We start from the raw sequence: 17221 nt of genomic DNA, 5'->3' as shown, positions 1-17221 counted from the left end.
TATGGATCTCTGTCCAATACTATCACTCACGGCTAGTTGGAATAAATTGGTTTCATGCTCTAACACCTAGATTATTGTCACTAAAATTACATTCTAATTGAAGAAACCATAATTTAAATCATTTTTCATCCAAGTAACATAAAATGTCCTACAAATACAAAGTACTAACACAAACACATCAGCTTAATGTCAAAACAAAAACTTTGGTTTTACACAAAATTCAATATACATGAAGAGATTGGACCTTTTTGGCTCGAGAAATTGGTCAGTTCTACATCAGTCATGTAAAGTGACAGAGTACATCATGATATTATATTCTACACCAAGTCCATAAATGTAAATCTACTTCACTTATAGCACAAATAATTTATGATATTTTTAGGAAAATTTGAAGAGGAATATTCTTAAGAACTAGTCATTCTATGAACCCTCTTGTATCTTTATCTAGTCATTGAATACCCTCTTGTATCTTTATCTAGTCATTCTATGAACCCTCTGGTATCTTTATCTAGTCACCAAATACCCTCTTGTATCTTTATCTAGTCATTATATGAATCCTCTTGTATCTTTATCTAGTCATTGAATACCCTCTTGTACCTTTATCTAGTCATTATATGAACCCTCTTGGATCTTTATTTAAACTGTCAGCAAAGCCCCAAGCTAAAGTATATACCCATTTTAAACTGTCAGCAAAGCCCCAAGCTAAAGTATATACCCATTTTAAACTGTCAACAAAACCCCAAGCTAAAGTATATACCCATTTTAAACTGTCAACAAAGCCCCAAGCTAGAGCACCACCAATGAACTGTGTTAGCAAACCCCAAGCTAAAATGTTACCCATTTTAAACTATGCAAACAAAACCCCAAGCTAAAGCACTATCCATTTTAAAATGTCCAAACACAACCTCAAGTTTAAATCATGTATCCCTCTTAAAGCATGAAAGCAGAAACCCAAGCTAAAGCACTATCCATTTTAATCTGTATAAACAAAACCCCAAGATAAATTGTGTACCATCTTTAAAGCATGTATGCAATACCCCAAGCTAAACCATTAACTATTTTAAACTGTTTAAACAAAATGCCAAGCTAAATTGTGTACCATCTTTAAAGCATGTATGCAATACCCCAAGCTAAACCATTAACTATTTTAAACTGTTTAAACACAATGCCAAGCTAAATTGTGTACCATCTTTAAAGCATGTATGCAATACCCCAAGCTAAAGCATTAACTATTTTAAACTGTTTAAACACAATGCCAAGCTAAATTGTGTACCATCTTTAAAGCATGTATGCAATACCCCAAGCTAAACCATTAACTATTTTAAACTGTTTAAACACAATGCCAAGCTAAATTGTGTACCATCTTTAAAGCATGTATGCAATACCCCAAGCTAAAGCATTAACTATTTTAAACTGTTTAAACACAATGCCAAGCTAAATTGTGTACCATCTTTAAAGCATGTATGCGATACTCCAAGCTAAAGCGTTAACTATTTTAAACTGTTTAAACACAATGCCAAACTAAATAATGTATGCCTTTCAATCCATCTGAATAAAATCCCACACTAAAGCATGACCCAATTTAAGCTGTGTAAACACAATGCCAAGCTAAATAATGTACACCTTTCAAACCATCTGAATAAAATCCCACACTAAAGCATGACCCAATTTAAACTGTGTAAGCACAATGCCAAGCTAAATGATGTACACCTTTCAAACCATCTGAATAAAATCCCACACTAAAGCATTACCCATTTTAAACTGTGCAAACACAATGCCAAGCTAAATAATGTACACCTTTCAATCCATCTGAATAAAATCCCACACTAAAGCATGACCCAATTTAAACTGTGTAAACACAATGCCAAGCTAAATAATGTACACCTTTCAATCCATCTGAATAAAATCCCCCACTAAAGCATGACCCAATTTAAACTGTGTAAACACAATGCCAAGCTAAATAATGTACACCTTTCAAACCATCTGAATAAAATCCCATACTAAAGCATGACCCAATTTAAACTGTGAAAACACAATGCCAAGCTAAATAATGTACACCTTTCAATCCATCTGAATAAAATCCCACACTAAAGCATGACACAATTTAAACTGTGTAAACACAATGCCAAGCTAAATAATGTACACCTTTCAATCCATCTGAATAAAATACTACACTAAAGCATGACCCAATTTAAGCTGTGTAAACACAATGCCAAGCTAAATAATGTACACCTTTCAAACCATCTGAATAAAATCCCACACTAAAGCATGACCCAATTTAAACTGTGTAAGCACAATGCCAAGCTAAATGATGTATGCCTTTCAAACCATCTGAATAAAATCCCACACTAAAGCATTACCCATTTTAAACTGTGAAAACACAATGCCAAGCTAAATAATGTACACCTTTCAATCCATCTGAATAAAATCCCACACTAAAGCATGACCCAATTTAAACTGTGTAAGCACAATGCCAAGCTAAATGATGTATGCCTTTCAAACCATCTGAATAAAATCCCACACTAAAGCATTACCCATTTTAAACTGTGTAATCAAAACCACAAGCTACTGTAATAACCATTTTGCACTGTGTAAGCATGACCAAGCTAAAGCATGTACCCATTTGATACTGAAAACACAACTAAAAGCAAAGGCATGTATCTATTTCAAACTATAAACAAAACACCAAGTTAAAGTGCCACCCAAATTTTAGTATAGTGTTGGGTTTTGGGGGGTTTGGTTTAATACCATTTCTCAGCACAACATAGGCTAAACATGGTGGCCTGTATAATTGGTGGAGGAAGAATGCAGGAAATCCCAGTAAGAACCAATGACCCATGGAAAGCTACTAGCAGATTTCTCACGCACCCACACTGGCTGATTTGAGACTCTAACCCACATGGACAAAGGTGATCTGTGAAGGCAAACCACCTGGGACACCTGTTTCAGAAAATTAGCATGCTAAAACTGAAACAGAGTTGGTACCTATTACAAATGAACTAATGCCACAAAGTTTGTCAGCTTTAGAATGTGATGAACTTTTAAAAAAAAGTTGACTCATAAATAAAACTATTCAGAGGGTTTGGTTTGTTTCTTTACAAAAGAGAAATACAAGTAGGTTATTTAGTGCCAGGGCAAACTGGAGTGAAGTGACAAGCTGATCTAGGCTGGTCCAATGATAGGATTCAAACCCACAGCCTTTCAGTCCTAAGTCTGGCATTTATCCACTGAGACACTGCAGCTCACTATCTCAAATGGACAGTCAATATGAATGATATGTGGAAGTATAACTAAAATGGAAGAAACTACATGATTGTGTATCTCCTACCACAAACCATCAGGAACAAATGGTACAGGAACAGAGATACAAGAATTTCAATGTAAAACAAGAATTACCTACTCTATTTTATTACCAAATAAAACATAGAAATCTGCCCTAGGAAGTTATATGTATGTGACCTAATGACCTATACAAAGCTGTTCTCTAGTACATACTCATCATCAATGAAGATAGTCAATATCTCAGTATGTTTATGTCCCCAGCAATTCCTCATTGATTTTGTATACAGTCAATCTATCAGTATGTTCATGTCCCCAGTAATTCCTCATTGATTTGTATATAGTCAATCTCTCAGTATGTTCATGTCCCCAGTAATTCCTCATTGATTTGTATATAGTCAATCTCTCAGTATGTTTATGTCCCCAGTAATTCCTCATTGATTTGTATATAGTCAATTTCTCTTGTATATAGTCAATCTCTCAGTATGTTTATGTCCCCAGTAATTCCTCGCTGATTTTGTATATAGTCAATCTCTCAGTATGTTCATGTCCTCAGTAATTCCTCATTGATTTGTATATAGTCAATCTCTCAGTATGTTCATGTCCTCAGTAATTCCTCATTGATTTGTATATAGTCAATCTCTCAGCATGTTTATGTCCCCAGTAATTCCTCATTGATTTTGTATATAGTCGATCTCTCAGTATGTTTATGTCCCCTGTAATTCCTCATTGATTTTGTATATAGTCGATCTCTCAGTACGTTTATGTCCCCTGTAATTCCTCATTGATTTTGTATATAGACAATCTCTCAGTATGTTCATGTCCTCAGTAATTCCTCATTGATCTGTATATATTCAATCTCTCAGTATGTTTATGTCCCCAGTAATTCCTCATTGATTTTGTATATAGTCAGTCTCTCAGTATGTTTATGTCCCCAGTAATTCCTCATTGATTTGTATATAGTCAATCTCTCAGTACATTTATGTCCCCAGTAATTCCTCATTGATTTTGTATAATAGTAAATGTCTCAGTATGTTTATGTCCCCAGTGTTCCTCACTGATTTTTTATATAGTCAGTCTCTCAGTATGTTTATGTCCCCAACTATTCCTCATTGATTTTAGACACATTAGAGACCCTGTCTGAAAAGACCATCATGGTCCCTTAAGACAGGTGGTCTTTCAAGACTGTTATATTTAATATACTAAGGACTAAGGTTGTACAATTATATTCAATATACTGAGGACTAAGATTGTACTGTTATGTTCAATATACTAAAAACTAATAATAATAATAATAATAATGCTTTATTTATAGAGGGTGACTCATTAGTCAAGGACTATTCTCCCTTGAGGCCCTCTTAAGGAGAGTATAACAATGCACATTATATGAAGATGGCAATAATTACTGTTTATTTTAACATGTTTAGTGTTAAAATACTAAATTCCATTATCTGTTAGAAACACATACATGCTCATGATATCTTTTCTTAAATACTCTAATATTTTCAGCAGATTTTACATGTAGTGGAAGCTTATTCCACAGAACTGTACCAGAGTATTGAAAACTCTTTTTAAATTGCTCTGTTCTTGGTTTTGGTATTAGAAGGTTTCCATGTGATATTGATCTCAACTGGTATTGTGCTGAAAAAGGCCTGAATAAGTCTTGAAGATACTCTGGTGCAGTTCCATGTAGACATTTATATAAAAGATTGGACTGATATATTCAATATACTGTGGACTAAGTTTGGACTGTTATATTCAATAAACTAAGGTCTAAGATTGGACTGTTATATTGAATATACTAGGGACTAAGTTTGGACTGTTATATTCAATATACTAGGGACTAAGTTTGGACTGTTATACTGAATATACTAAAGACTAAGATTGGACTGTTTATTCAATATACTGAGGATTATAGGACTGTTATATTTTGCACATTAACCCCTGGTGACGGGTTTACGTGGCAGGAGGTAGTAACCTACTGCCGAGCTCTGTAGCATCAAGGTCATGTATGATATACGAAAATGGGTGGTATTATAGAAAGGTAAACAGCCGTAGCTCGACAATGATGTCAAATAATCTGGAAGTTCTAGCTGCACTACAAAATACAGAGGGAAAAACCTCTATTTTTGGACCTGATTTTTTTCCACCCAAAATTTGCCCATTATTGGAATCCAATTTTGTGTCCAGATTGTAGACTTTTTAGTCTCAGATCTAAGGCAGACTGGTGAAATGCAAAAAGACAAATGAACCTTTGCAAAAAGTAGGACAAGATGGGCATTTGGAATAAAGAGTGGTCTTGATATGAATAAAATGGGTTTGTTAAGCAAAAAAATACCCCCCCCCCCAAAGAAAATAACTCAAACTTTTACCCTTCTCATCATGTACAAGCCAAACAGCCAATGAAAAACGATGTTTCTAACTAGGCATTATGTTATTGGAAAATCACCTGGAAGTGGCATTCTTAGGATTATTTCAGAAATAGCTTTCAAAATGTGTTTCCTACTTGAATTTTAGGCGAAAACGACAAAAACCTCTAGGAGTTAAGGGTTAAAATTGCACTGTTATATTCATTATACCAAAGACTAAGACTGGACTTATTTTCAATATACTGAGGACTAAGATTGGAATGTTATATTCAATACACTAAACACTGATTGGACTGTTATATTCAATACACCAAAGACTAAGACTAGACTTATTTTCAATATATTGAGGACAAAGATTGGAATGTTATATTCAATACACTAAAAACTAAGATTGGACTGTTATATTCAATATACTAAGGACTAAGATTGGACTGTTATATTCAATATACCAAAGACTAAGACTGGACTTATTTTCAATATATTGAGGACTAAGATTGGACTGTTATATTCAATACACTAAGGACTAAGACTGGACTGTTATATTCAATATACCAAAGACTAAGACTGTTTTCAATATCTTGAGGACTAAGATTGGACTGTTATATTCAATACACTAAGGACTAAGATTGGACTGTTATATCCAATACATTAATGACTAAGATTGGACTGTTATATCCAATATACTAAGGACTTAGACTTTAAACTTCTACTCTTCCTAATGGTATCATGTACTCATATAACAACAAGTCTTCCCTCCTTATCTAGAAAGATGAAATTTGTCCTTATACCCACTCTCCAATACAAGTGGAAAACACTTGTCCTTACATCCATACCTCACTCTTCAGTATAAATTGAGCAAATGTTTTGAAGCCTTGAAACTAATTTAAACACAGCTCCAGTTAAATTTTACCATTTAAAAGTCCCTTAGAAAAAAAAGAGCTCATGTTTGAATGTATGCAAATAAGATCTTTCAGAAAAAAATGATGACATAAAACTACCATTCTGCAGCAGGGTATAATTTTCTGTGCTAAGTATATCACATGACCATTTTGCTCTGGTTAACTTGCTTCATCACTCCATGATCCAAAAGACATAGTGGTTTCTACAGTAATAAAAATAGGTGGATGTGGCATATTATGCAGCTGTGATTATTACTCATAAAAAGCACTTACAAAGTGCAATAGCACTACAGCACCAAATTTACAAAACTTAAGCCTGACCTAAAATCTTAATGTATCCAGTGAACTGTGAAAAGTAACCTACTTTTTGCTAGCAGTGACAAGATTGATGCACACAAAAGGTTTTCAGTCAACAGTGTTGAGAAAATGATGCAAGAGCTGGCCATATGAAAGTTGATCATTGTGACCTACCTTTGCTACCACTAAATAGGCATATTCAAGATCAAAACATCCATAAAATGTTTTGACTATGCAAAGTGACATGCAATAATATAAGACAGATTGAGCTAAATGGAAGCAATCTTCAAAATGGAGAAGAACAAGCACGCTATATATTCCTTTACATCCAGGACAAATACTTACCTTACATTCTCACATAATTGAGACTCAACCGCAAACAGCACTGACACAGATCTGTCTTCATATAATCCATGGGCAGATCTGAGCCTGTGTAGTTTATGATGACTAAGCAAAAAAAGCAAAATAGACCCACATCTGCTGGAACATTATGTGAAGACAGAAACAAGACAATGAAGTCTGGTAGACCAAACAGTAACACAACATGGACCCAGATCTGCCATCATGCATGCACATATCTGGGTCTATCCACTTTCTAATGACTAATCAGCAGGAAAAACCCACATAGCCCCACATCTTCTGCATGTGTGGGCAGATCAGGGTCTAAGCAGTCATTTTGGACTAAACAGTAAAAACATGGACCCAGATCTGCCATCACATAATGCATGGACAGATCCTGTTCTATACACTTTGTCTGGACTAATCAGCAGAAGAAAAAAAAACATGAACAAAGGTCTGCCATCATAAAATCAGTGAGCCGATACGAGTCTATGTATTTTGCGAGGAGTAATCAGTTTTTTAAAAATACAACAGACAACACTGAGCTGCTTGCCTGTTCTGCTTAGGCAGATCTGGATCTATGCAAACTGTAAGGACTAGTCAGAAGAAGAAAAAACAATAGAACCAGTAATGCCATAGTATAATACATGAACAGATCTGGGCTATTTGTAAGGACTAGTCAGAAGAAGAAAAAACAACAGAACCAATAATGTCATAGCATAATACATGAACAGATCTGGGCTATTTGTAAGGACTAGTCAGAAGAAGAAAAAACAATAGAACCAGTAATGCCACAGCATAATACATGAACAGGTCTAGGCTATTTGTAAGGACTAGTTAGCAGAAGAAAGCAAAAACAATAAAAACAAGCAATGCCAAAGCATAATACATGAACAGATCTGGGTCTATGCAATTTGTAATGTCTAGTCAGAAGAACAAACAAAAAACACAACATAAACCAGTAATACCACAGCATAAAACATGAGCAGATCTGGTTCCATACAGTTTTGTTTTAACAAGGTAATCAGTTAACAGTACAACATATTCCCATCTCTGCTTGCAGATTATATGTAGGCAGATCTGGTTCCATGCAGTTTGTTATAAATAATTAGTTGAACATACAGCAGAGATCCATATGTACTTGCACATTATGTGTGGGGCAGATCTGGTTAAATACAGTTATATTTTATTTTGAAAAAATATATAGTAAGTACAACACAGATCCATATCTACTTATATGTGGGCAGATCTTTGTCTATGCAGTTTGTTTGAAGTAATCAGCGGGGGGGGGGGGGACAAAGACCCATTTCTGCCAACACAGGATATGTGGAGACCACAGTAGTGACCTTGTTTAATAAGTGTCCTTTATAAACAGGCATGCACAAAGGTAGCTGTCAGGGTTTCAATCTTGCAAATTGCTCCGTTTACTATGTTCTTGTTCTTTATCTATTTCAAGCAAAGAGAGATCTTCTGCAATTCAAAAAAGTTTTCAAAATGCACTTATTTCAAGTGACATAAAATTCCAGTTAGTAAATCCAGTATTACTGACCTATTCACACAATGAGAGCTGTTTGTTTAAACTATATATCAGCATTAACACTCCCTTCGCAATGCAAACTGGAGGAAAACTAAGCACCTTCAGCTGCATCCAGGATGTGCTTATCTGCCTTCCTGCAATCGTTCATTTTAAGATGATCACATGAGTCATTTGTCACTGATAGCACTGACTTTATTAATTTCTGATAGTAGATAGAACTTCCTATTATTTAAAGTATGTTTCCTGTTTCTACCATTACTTCCTTGCTAACTTCAACAAACTAACAAATTACTGTACTTCCTTATTTTGTTATATCTATCCTGCAGACCAGACCCAAACCCCAAACCCTACAGTATCCACCTCTTTTGTTTTCCTGGGGTGGATGGGTGGGTAAAGTTATACAAGCAAGTCCCAAACTTGGTGCATATACAGTACTGTGCCTATATATTTGAATGAATACAGTAGCAGATAAAGATGGGATGGGGTAGGTGGGGTGGGTTTTCTCCCATTTCTTGTAACAAATGTAGACATTTCAGTAAAGTATGGATGAATTTCCATCCACAATTAACCATTCTGTCTTTAAAACCCTCCTAAAAATAAATAATGGTTCTGTACAATGTACAGGTACTTGTTATCATCATAGGGGGCTTTGTAGATATACAGCCTTTATTTTACATACAGGAATTTGCATCATAAATAATGGATGCACATAATCATAAACACATGCAGCGCTAGCTCAGCTGATGGAGTACCTGACTTACAACCTATGTGACAAGGGTTCAGTACCAAGCCTGGCCAGAACAGACTGGCTGCCTTTTTGTGTACAAGTGCTATGACTCTATGGTAATAAACTAAGTAACAGAAAAAAGCAAAACCAAACTTAACAAAAAATTTAGTTATCAAAGCTATAAATGAAAATATGAGAGAAACTTACAGTATTGTGAACAGAATGAAAAATAATCCCAATAAAGTTCTATAAAAAGTTCAGATGAATGAAAAGTTCAGATGACTGAAAAGTTACATATAAATTTCAAAACCGGAAATGCTATGGTCTGCCAAGTATCATGACGTTGTCAAAATGTCATTGTCAACAAATGATTTAATTATTCACAATAGTTCCAGAATAATATTATAGTTCAGATAATGAGCACTTTCCATTTCCACTGAACAGTCCAGACAACTGTTTGTCATCTCAAATAACATCTATGTACAAAATAAAATGTGTTTACGAACTTACAACAGGAATACAACAAACAAGAATGACTTCAAAATAGGAATAAATATGATTGCTCAGTTCACTCCTTAACCCTTTACCTCACAGAGCATAGTTATAAAGTGGAGCGTGCTATAAATAGAACACCTGTTACATATTTGACTCTATAAGCATAGGCCTACGTGTGAACTGTTAAGCAATGTAGTGTATGTTATGTTTAACAGCAATTTTAACCATTTTACATTTTTGGTACAAGTCTATTATATGTGGAAAAATTTAAGAGTAAAGTCTGATTGTTATAGCTGTGTAATTATTTTTCATGTAAACTTTTGTTATGTGCTTTAAAATCTTGAGAGAACTTGTTCACCGTCATGTCAGTGAGGCCACGTGACCAACCGTAGCTACCATTTCTCATACTCAAAATTTACAAGTTTTTTGTCTGTGTCTACATCATTAAGTCATCTGAATTTGATAATTTATAAAAACTAATTGCTGCCTACATCAATATGAGAGCCTTTACCTAAGTTATTGAATCTTTCACAGTTGTGATTCTAATCTTGAAAACTTCGCAAGTACTGAATGAAATCTGTGACTGCCATTGAGAGTGGAGATTATGACCCAGATACTTTAAATAGCAGATATCAACCAGTGCATAAACAGTGACCACATGATCTGACGTAATTGTCATTCACAGAAATGAATGTAGTATCTAAGTAACAGGGGGTTTCCCCCGAAGGTGGTGCTATGAAAACCGGCTCAAAATGGCTGGTGTTTACAGCAGGCGTCAAAGGCGCTTCCATTTGAATGAAGTAGAGGCATCAAAAGGCGCTTCCATGGGAATGGAGTAGAGGCATCCAATGATGCTTGCATGAGGTAAAAGGTTAAATACTCCTTCTATTACAACAATATTTCACAAAATACCCCACATGACAGCTCTTACAACCAAATTTATCTTGAAATTGCCTGCTAATGTGACCTAGCCCAACCAATTGGAAGTTACTTAATTCTTGTAGAACAATGTAAACAGCAAAGGAGATGTTAACCCAGTCATCATTTAGTCTTATTATTAAGATTATTATTAGTGTGTGTATGTGAGATTTGGATTTTTAACATAGCTTTAACAATTTTACAGGCATATCGCTATGATGTCTGCAGTGTGGCAGTTTATAGTGATGATACAGTACCCATATATTCTAATACTGTCCACTGGATCCAGACTATACCAACATATAGTGAGATGGCCATATAATGAAGTACATGATATGGCATTCCCTCATTATAATACTGTCAACTGGATCCAAAAGTATACCACCATATAATGAGATGGCCTTATAATGATGTACATAATACAGTACCCCCACACTGTAATACTGTCCACTGGATCCAGAGTATACCACCATATAGTTTTGTTGTGATTTGGATTTTTAACGGAGCTTTAACAATTTTTCAGTCATATCGCTATGATGTCTGCAGTCAGGCAGTTTATGTTGATGTCTAACACGGGGCATCATGCTGCCGACATGTAGCATGATATCCCACCCAGTCACATTATCCTGACACCAGGCCGACCAATTCTAACACTAACCTATTAATGCTCTGCGCTGAGCGAGGCAGCTGTTAGTACCATTTTTATAAGAATCTGCTATGACTTGGCCGGGGATCACACTCACAACCTCCCACATCTGAGACAGACACAATGACCACTTAGGCCACTGGAGCAGTTCTCTAGCTAAAGACAATCTTTCTGCACAATTTACAAACATGAATAAAAAATACACAAATTAAATAAAAAACATGTAACAGAGTTACAAAAAACCATAGTATAATAACAACTAAGGAAATGCACTTAGCTCCGATTTCATTGGTATGCTATAGCCAAACAAAGTGCTAAACATGTCATTAAAACCATCCTGTCCAACTTATGATTACATAATATTTAAAAGAAATAATGTGGAATGCTGAACATTAAATCTTGCTTTAATGGAAGACCCTCTTTTTGTCTTACATGTACAAAAAGAACTTGAACATTAAGGATAATGCAGGGTGTAGATAATGTATGTATGCACAGACACAAAGACTGCTATGCGGAGCAGATATTAAGGTATGCTGCTTCCTTTGTATGACTGTCAAACATTTGTTGTTTTTTTAAGCTGTACTGATTAATCGCCCATATTCATAATTGGGCCAATTATTAGAACAATCGGTATAATCAGTATTGGCAGAAATAATCGGTGACGATGAAGAAAAAATCCAAAATATAATTTCGGTCATAACATTCATCTTCACGTGGCTTGAATTTTAAATCAGAATTAAATAGTGGAAATTAAGGAATAAACATTTGATTTGGGGGTTATTTGAAAGACAAATATATTCCTAACAGTAAATACTTTTTAACACACTTGCTGTAAACTACCACTGATTGTCTGCACACAACAAACTATCAATAGCATTCATGCACTCATCCCAATCACAGCAGCCAACCAGCCAATGAGGCCTCATGTGGCTGTTGAACTTCCAGCATACACATTAGCAGATAGCTAGGCAGATTAGATAGCTAGCGAAATTTCCAACTACTATGAAACTATAACTTAATATAGTTAATCTGTTCTTTAGCCAGTCATTCAATGCTGCTAATCAACAAATAGCAGTCGCACGCTGAGTCAGCTGAATGCTGACAAATATTACATAGCACTGATATTGGCAGGTCAGCGCCAGTGATGTTACCCCAGCTGCTGAGCTGCTTCAGCGCGCGACTCACAGTGTGGTTCATGCATCCATCCAGCCACGTGAACAACTTCGTAGTAACTTACTTTAAAACATTATTTTAAGAGCGCTAAATCGATTGGATTATTAACATTGACTAGCAATTGTACACTATTAAACAATGGATTATTGTTCTAATGTATGGGGAAACTGTGCCAAATCTGAGCTTGACAGGATTTATAAACTTCAGAAACGAGCAGCACGTGTAATTTTAGATGCATCTGTTGATCATCCCTCAAAAGCATTATTTACAGAACTCAAATGGTTCACAATATATGACAGGATAGATTTTCACAAGGCAGTTCTTTTATATAAATGTCTACATGGAACTGCACCAGAGTATCTTCAAGACTTATTCAGGCCTTTTTCAGCACAATACCAGTTGAGATCAATATCACATGGAAACCTTCTAATACCAAAACCAACAACAGAGCAATTTAAAAAGAGTTTTCAATACTCTGGTACAGTTCTGTGGAATAAGCTTCCACTACATGTAAAATCTGCTGAAAATATTAGAGTATTTAAGAAAAGATATCGTGAGCATATATGTGTTTCTAACAGATAATGGAATTTAGTATTTTAACACTAAACATGTTAAAATAAACAGTAATTATTGCCATCTTCATATAATGTGCATTGTTATACTCTCCTTAAGAGGGCCTCAAGGGAGAATAGTCCTTGACTAATGAGTCACCCTCTATAAATAAAGCATTATTATTATTATTATTATACATATTACCAAGCTTAACCATAACGTTGAACTCGAAACACTCAAGTTTAGTCTGGAATTACTACAAAGTAAATGCAGTCAACGAATCCAAAGTAAATTGCACACTTTGCAAAGCATGCATTTCCAGAGGTGGAAAGGATTCTAAAAACTATACCATATCAAATCTTGTCCAACACTTGCACTGCAAGCACATCGTCGAACACGGCCTGTGTCTGGCAGATAAAAAAGAAGAGGATGCTGCGCAGTTAACCTCAGCAGCTGCAGTAACTCCTCGTACTCCGACTATTTATGCCATGCTGGACCGGAAGCAGCCAATTGCATCTGACAACCCAAGAGCTATTAGTTGGCACAAAGCTGTTGCAGACTTCATGCAGCAGATGTGCAGCCATTTTTCATTGTTGAAGACATTGGATTTCAATATCTGATGGCCAAGGCAGGACCGGGCTATAAAATTCCAAGTCGAAAGTACTTTTCCACATCTCTGATACCTGCATGCATAAGGAGATACAAAGCAAGGTGTGTGATTTATTTTCTGCCCAATCTGACCTTAATTTGACCTCTGATACATGGTCAGACCTGTCCATCGGTTATGCCTTGTTGAGTCTTATGGCTGATGGAAGACTTTTAGTTGAAGCACGTGATTTTAGCAGCAATGAATCACACACAGGTGAATATCTGGCGAGCAAACTTGACAAATTATGCGAAGAATAGAAGATTCCCAAAACTCATATCCATGTTCTTCTGCGTGACAGAGGTACAAACATGGTTAAAGCAATGCATCTGGCTGAACTCGACAGCATCAGCTGTTTTGCACACACACTGCAGCTTGTTGTCAGTGATGTCATTCTGTTGCAACAAGCTGTCAAAGATGTCTTGGCAATGTCAAGCTCCATAGTCAGCAAGTTTTGGCACTCCATCCTGGCACAACAGCAGCTTGAAGAGCAGCTGGAAAATTTGGTGCTGCCATAAGAAACTCGTCCAGGATATACAAACACGTTGAAATTCTGCATACAATATGTTGGTTTCGTTATATGAACAAAAGCAAGTCTTGGGGGTTTAATCTACTCAGTATGACCTACCTAGTCTAACCGCCCAACAGTGGGTCTTGATTAACAATATTGTGGTCATTAGGCCTATTCGCAGACATTACCAAGGAAGTAAGTGATTGCCAGACATCAGTATCCATCATAATGTTGCTGGCTCGAGGGCATGAAGCAAGTCATGGTTTCAGACAAGGCACCATGATATGTAAATGTCACTGTACACATACTTTGCTGTCATTGCCGGCAACAAGAGGATTGTCTTGGACACCATCTTGGATCCACAATTCAAACATCACCTATTCTGCAAAGAATTACTTGCGACCAGATCAAAAAAATGGCTTAGAGCAAAATGCACCATAGTTGCATCAGCTGACAAGCAGAAGGAACCCCCCCCAAAAAAAAAAAGAAAAAGAAAAACTGAAACTTAAACAAATGCCACTGGACCATTAACGTTGAGTCTCTGGGATTTGTTTTATGTGGCTTGTGTTGAATCTGTCTGTACCGTCTTAATACATTAACCCCTGGTGACAAGTTTACATGGTGGCAGGAGGTAGTAGCCTACTGCTGAGCTCTGAAGCATCAAGGTCATCTAAGATAAACTAAAGTGGGTGGCATTATAGAAACGTAGACAGATGTAGCTTTACAATGATACCAAATAATCTGGAATTTCAAGTTGCACTACATATTACAAAGGGAAAAACCTTCTGTGGTCGAAATCTGATTCTGTGTCCAGATTTTAGACTTTTTGTTCTCATATCTAAGGTATGATCTACAGACAGACAGATGAACCTTTGCAAAAAGTAGGGTAATATGGGCCTTTGGAATAAAGAGTGGTCTCGATACAAAAATAATTGGTCCGTTAAGCAAAAAAATACCCCAAAATATAATCCAACTTTTACCCTTCTGCTATTGCGCAAACCCAATAGAAAATGATAAACTATGTTTCTAAGACAACTAGGCATTATGTTATTGAAGATCACCTGGAAGTTGATGAATTAGTATGTATTCAGAAATAGCTTTCAAAATGTGTTTCCTACTAAAATTTCAGGCGAAAATGACAAAAATATACAGGGGTTAATGTGCTAATGGGTGCATTTTTATGACGTCACCAAATCTGAATATTCCTTGCCTATTTTATTATTTATTTATTTAATTACTTGTGCATCAACATTACACATAAATTACAAATTTAGCCATTCCTTGATGATTTGTACAAAAAAATTAAAATCTTTGTTAAAGCATGCGTATTATTCATTTTATTTATTATTGGACTATTGTTATTACATTTGTTAGTCATTTATTGAAATACAGTAATGTCGACCTGCATCACTGAATGTAAGCTAAAAAACTAATAACTTAATATATTTTGATTCATTTATATCTTGAATTGGCAAACCATAAGTTTTATCAGTTAGTTTTAAAGTTTTATGTGTGTGTGATCATTGTTTTCTATAAATAGCGATGTACCTCTTATCTGTGTTCTGTTTGTTTTTGTACAGAAGTTCAAATTCACTTGCCTTATAAACAACTTTGTTATCACTCACAGCAAAATACATGCTTGCATTTCACATATAGGTTTATGTTTCTGATTCAGTCATTGTTATCAAACAAACAATAATGAAATAATTGATCTATATATATGTAATTGGTATCAACAATTTTAATAATTGGCAAAAAGTGACAGTGGTACAACTTTAGTTATTTTAACAAAACAAATGTCAACCAATTTCTTTGAATAGTGTTTGGCATGTTTCTGTATGTGGTATGTTGCTTTCCAGCTGCAGTTACTGTGGCAAATGTTGATGTTCTTCTTATTGTAGGGCTTAAAGTTAACGCCATTTTCAACACAAGATAGGCTATACATGGCGGCCATTATAAATGGTGGAGAAAGAACACAGGAAAACCCCAGAAAGAACCACCAACCCACAAGAAGCCACTGGCAAGTTTTCTCACATACCCACATTGGCGGAACCCGAGACTCGAACCCTGGTGACCAGAGGTACTGCATGGTAGGTTCACATGTTCATTTTTGAAGATAAATGCTTTTATGCAAACAAATAACCAATCACAAAGAAAGCAATCAGTATCATTTGTTGTCTTTGCTATGTGTTAATATTCCATGTGTTAAATGATAACCTAAAAGCCCACATCAATTTTTCTGCAGATTTAATTTCTTTGCCGTGATAACATAAAATATACTCTGGTAAATCATATTGCATAACCACAGGCTATGCCATTGTTTTGATTCTCGTAAAAGAGAAATCAGTGATAGAACACAAGCCTTGTGAGCTATTCAGTTATCAAGGTTTTGCATTTATCAGTTCATTCCATTCTCTGCATTAGTCGGATCATCTAACCAAAGATTATTAATCAGAGCTCAAACCAGCTGCTTAATATGAACAATGGTCTTGTTCTGAACTACTTACAAATATATAATTCGACAACTTCTATCAACAATGTGAAAAATGAAACTTGACAATTTGGCTCCAATGTTGTTATCAAAATGAATTCCTGCCATTGTAACAGAAGCATTAAGCAACCCAGCTGTACAAAATCTCAAAAGTTACTTGGACCAGGATAATCATGTACCCATTATGTTGTATTACATATTGTGTATCAATGATATAATGGTATATTTATCTCAACCCATTATGTTGTATTACATATTGTGTATCAATTATATAATGGTATATTTATCTCAACCAGTACACTTCTGCATCAGATAAAATTAATCTTTCAATTTTTTTCTTTT

The 17221-nt window shown here is 35.4% G+C and overlaps 1 protein-coding gene across 1 annotated transcript in view; it reads right to left on the bottom strand.

The window, feature by feature from the left end:
- The window catches only part of LOC149774740 (arf-GAP with SH3 domain, ANK repeat and PH domain-containing protein 1-like), a 204935-nt gene that overhangs the window by 156408 nt on the left and 31306 nt on the right, over positions 1–17221 (bottom strand). The window lies entirely within an intron of this gene.

This window comes from Sinohyriopsis cumingii, unplaced genomic scaffold (genome assembly GCF_028554795.1).
Source record: "Sinohyriopsis cumingii isolate HCF-2022 unplaced genomic scaffold, ASM2855479v2 utg000160l, whole genome shotgun sequence".
NCBI lineage: Eukaryota > Metazoa > Mollusca > Bivalvia > Unionida > Unionidae > Sinohyriopsis > Sinohyriopsis cumingii.
This window is presented reverse-complemented; position numbering and strand designations above follow the sequence as displayed.